This window comes from Schistocerca piceifrons, chromosome 2 (genome assembly GCF_021461385.2).
Source record: "Schistocerca piceifrons isolate TAMUIC-IGC-003096 chromosome 2, iqSchPice1.1, whole genome shotgun sequence".
NCBI lineage: Eukaryota > Metazoa > Arthropoda > Insecta > Orthoptera > Acrididae > Schistocerca > Schistocerca piceifrons.
The window spans coordinates 133401103-133405465 of NC_060139.1; the positions used below are offsets into that span (position 1 = coordinate 133401103).

Sequence of the window (4363 nt, forward strand, 5' to 3'; positions counted from 1 at the left end):
GCCATCGCAGGCGCGTAAAGGTTAACCGCAGCCATTGACACCGAGCTGATAGTCCATGCTGCTGCAAACGTCGTCGAACTGTTCGTGCAGATGGTTGTTGTCTTGCAAACGTCCCCGTCTGTTGACTCAGGGATCGAGACGTGGCTGCACGATCCGTTACTGCCATGTGGATAAGATGCCTGTCATCTTGACCGCTAATGATACGAGGCCGTTGGGATCCAGCACGGCGTTTCGTATTACCCTCGTGAACCCACCGATTCCATATTCTGCTAACAGTCATTGGATCTCGACCAACACGAGCAGAAATGTCGCGATACGATAAACCGCAATCGCGATAGGCTACAATCTGACCTTTATCAAAGTCGGAAACGTGATGTTACGAATTTCTCCTCTTTACACGAGGCATCACATCAACGTTTCACCAGGCAACGCCGGTCAACTGCTGTTTGTGTATGAGAAATCGGTTGGAAACTATCCTCGTGTCAGCACGTTGTAGGTGTCGCCACCGGCGCCAACCTTGTGTGAATGCTCTGAAAAGCTGATCATTTGCATATCACAGCATCTTCTTCCTGTCGGTTAGATTTCGCGTCTGTAGCACGTCATCTTCGTGGTGTAGCAATTTTAATGGCCAGTAGTGTAGGTTACGTGTATTTTATGCGAAAGGGAAGCGTTGTCAGGAAATTCTCGAGAAGTTCTTGGTCGATTTACTTCAGTTTATCACATGATACTCTAACAATCATTCAAGCGGACGTAGACATTACTCGCACTTTCCTTTGAACAGAAATTTATAGATTTTCTGTCAAAACCCACTGCTCTGCTGTGCTGTAAAAATTCCGCTTCTGTTTTCTTTCTCGAACTCAGTTTTAACTACTACAGCAGGGCATATAAATCTTTTTTGAAATCCTTTCTCCTTATATAATTTTAAACAGTAATTGTATACACAACAATGAGCTGTAACTTCCTGGCGGATTAAAACTGTGTGCCGGACCGAGACTCGAACTCGGGACCTCTGCCTTTCGAGGGCAAATGCTCTACCATCTGAGCTACCCAAGCACGACTCACACTCCGTCCTCACAGCTTTACTTCTGCCAGTACCTCGTCTCCTACCTTCCAAACTTTACAGCTCTCCTGCGAACCTTGCAGAACTAGCACTCCTGAAAGAAAGGATATTGCGGAGACATGGCTTAGCCACAGCATGGGGGATGTTTCCAGAATAAGATTTTCACTCTGTAGCGGAGTGTGCGCTGATATCCTAACTTTCAGGAGTGCTAGTTCAGCAAGGTTCGCAGGAGAACTTCTGTAAAGTTTGGAAGGTAGTAGACGAGGTACTGGCAGAAGTAAAGCTGTGAGAACGGGGCGTGAGTCGTGCTCGAACTCGGGACCTTTGCCTTTCGCGGGTAAGTGCTCTACCAACTGAGTTACCCGAGCACGACTCACGACCCATCCTAACAGCTTCAATTCTCCAAGTACCTCGTCTCCTACCTTCCAAACTTCACAGAAGCTCTTCTGATCCTGGAATACTTTCATCCAGGAAGTTCACTCGGAATAAACCAGCCCACCGTAGATCGAGAGCCGGGCCGAGCTCCAGGATACTTCTGGTAGTATTTTCGGTCACGTGGTCTGCGGGGGAGAAAAGATCCGCCGAGCCAGTGACCTCTGTGTGGCGGCGCCAGGGTTGCCACCTGATTACGCGGCGGAGCGCAGCCCTCGTGTCCGTCGCCTGGAGAGAGGACCGTTGCCCGCAGAGCCCGTCTGCGTTGTTGATTGCCGGGTGAGTAGTCGGCTTACACAACTCTTCCACTCATTAATGACGTCATCTGTGTCGTCAAATCGGCGCAAACGCAATTGATTTTTCGTTTGTGGGAACAAGAAAAGTTACTCGGTGCGAGAGCGGGAAAATATGCTGTAAGACCTCAAAGGGACATGTTATCGTTTCTATCTACAGCTCAGTCACTTCTGGCACTTCCTGTATGAACCCTGAATTTACTTTCAAAATCTTTTCTTAAAGAATTTACTTTATTTACTAGCGATTCATCAAGAACATTAACACATTTAGTCACCCTAGGTGAGCGTGGAAGTAGTTGCCAGGGAGTAACTGATGAAAATGAAATTACCTTTAACAAATGGGAATTTTATTCATAAAAGCCTTTTCAAAAACAGATTTAAAAGCAGAAAAGCAGCCTCCAAATGTCAAGTTACAATTTTATTTAGAGGCAGAAAGAACAATATTGACAGTATGAGCCTTCGGGCTGAGAAGCTTGCCGCTCCCTTTCAACACGTCCGTAGTCACGACCGCTCACAACAACCTCTGAAAGACTACACTGGTGCAAATCTGCAACACACCAGATTACTTTAAACTAAAAATTTTAACAACTCACACAGACATATTAACTATGCACCCCGTAAGAGGGATGGAAATGGTACAAACACTCACACTAAGAAATTATTTGCCACCGAAAGTGCAATTTGTTTTTAAAAGGACTCTTACGGTGGAGGGGTGGCAACTTTATAAAAATGACTATTTAAATAAAATCCATGAAATTCAGACTTACATAAAATGTACAACATGCTCTACATTGAAACTTCTTGGCAGATTAAAACTGTGTGCCCGACCGAGACTCGAACTCGGGACCTTTGCCTTTCGCGGGCAAGTGCTCTACCATCTGAGCTATCGAAGCACGACTCACGCCGGGTCCTCACAGCTCTACTTCTGCCAGTATCTCGTCTCCTACCTTCGTGAGTCGTGCTTCGGTAGCTCACATGGTACAGCACTTGCCCGCGAAAGGCAAAGGTCTCGAGTTCGACTCTCGGTCCGGCACACAGTTTTAATCTGCCAGGAAGTTTCATATCATCGCACACTCCGCTGCAGAGTGAAAAACTCATTCTGGAAATGCTCTACATTACACATATACCGCCTCGCAAGATGATAGGCAAGATAAAAACATATTTCAGGAATTCGGCCTTTACACCTTAATTCTATAAATTCGTTAACACCGAATCCGACAAACATGACAAAGGCAGAGAGGCAGCTATTAACGTACGGCAAGCCGACAGACAGACAGACACTAACTGCCTAACAAATACGGACGGGAAACAGACGAGACTGACCAAGAAAAAAAGTAGAGTTTAACAAGTAACTGAAACAACATACCACGATTCACTTAACTTCTAATAAACTGCGATGTCTGGCTAAGACCTGGCGCAACCCCCCCAAATCCCTCTCCCGAATCGTCCGCTGCCAACCGCTTCAACGGATGCAGGAAGGCGCGCCGATCTCCCGTCTCACGGCGTCGCAGCTCGTCCCGGCCAGACCGATGTCTTGGGTTGACTCCTGTTGCTCTCGTGTCGGCCGCGAAGCCACTACGACTCACTATAAGCGCGGCCCAGTGAACTGACGTGGCGACCTCACATGCGCCGACGCTCAAGACGGACAAGTCATCTTGTGTCCCAGTGCGCGACCGACCAACCGATCGATCCAACCGCCAATGACCAATGCTCGAGCAGACTGGCGGCCTAACACATACTAGCACCACGGACGACAGACAGACACTGACTGCCCCACACTGACCCGGCTGACCATCTGTCCAGACTTGCCGACTCAGTCTCACCATGCCGATCTCATAGCGCCCCTTAAATGCACGTGAACAGGCAATCTTTCCCCTTTCCCACCAGAGGGAGACACCAAAGCTGCGATTGCCACAGCGGCGCCACCCCCAGAAACGGAGGGCGACTGCTTCACACTACGCGCTGCGGCGCGCTCTTCAAAACAGCAAATTTTACCACGGCTCACTGTAAAATAAATAAATAAATAAATAAATAAAAATAAAAAAATTAATTGGAATTTTCAACATCATGCGCTTAGGGACCATTGATAACACTGACCAAATTTCATCAATATAATATAATAATTCTCGGATTATAATTAGAACTTTACTATACCCCCTAGTATTTCATACTGAAGTGACTGACGGCTAGTAACCAGACATGTACAGTTATCTCTCAAACAGATAGTTTGCATTCCCATGATTACTTAATGTGTTACTTCTTTTATTGTACGTTTTCTCCCGTGCCAGTTTTAATCATTAATTATGGCGCACTGTGTTCAAATGGTTCAAATGGCGCTGAGTACTATGGGACTTAACTGCTGTGGTCATCAGTCCCCTAGAACTTAGAACTACTTAAACCTAACTAACCTAAGGACATCACACAACACCCAGTAATCACGAGGCAGAGAAAATCCCTGACCCCGCCGGGAATCGAACCCGGGCGCGGAAGCGAGAACGCTACCGCACGACCACGAGCTGCGGACGCGCACTCTGTATGTTCCACAAGCTACTGTATAGTGTCTTATGTCACAACCACA

The 4363-nt window shown here is 47.1% G+C and overlaps 1 non-coding gene across 1 annotated transcript; it reads right to left on the reverse strand.

Annotated features, from left to right (window-relative positions):
* Window positions 1–979: 979 nt before the first annotated feature.
* Window positions 980–1054, reverse strand: Trnas-cga. The gene has a single exon. It is a non-coding gene; the product is annotated as a tRNA-Ser (tRNA).
* Window positions 1055–4363: the final 3309 nt, after the last annotated feature.